Genomic DNA, 200 nt, shown 5'->3' with positions numbered 1-200 from the left:
ACCGAGGCTGAATCTCTGACAAAATGTCAAACGTCAAACGTCGAACCAACTTTATATCGGTCATCTTACCCCGAGGGTCTGATTTTATCTCTCTACTACCGTTAAATAAAAACTATAATGTTCAATTAATTTATTATCAGATTTGAATTTAGTTCAATAGCATGTATCCTGAATTACAAATGAGAGTAAAACCTTCACCG

This window comes from Cyprinus carpio, unplaced genomic scaffold (genome assembly GCF_018340385.1).
Source record: "Cyprinus carpio isolate SPL01 unplaced genomic scaffold, ASM1834038v1 S000006782, whole genome shotgun sequence".
In the NCBI taxonomy this organism is placed as follows: Eukaryota; Metazoa; Chordata; class Actinopteri; order Cypriniformes; family Cyprinidae; genus Cyprinus; species Cyprinus carpio.
Note: the sequence above shows the minus strand (reverse complement) of the source record.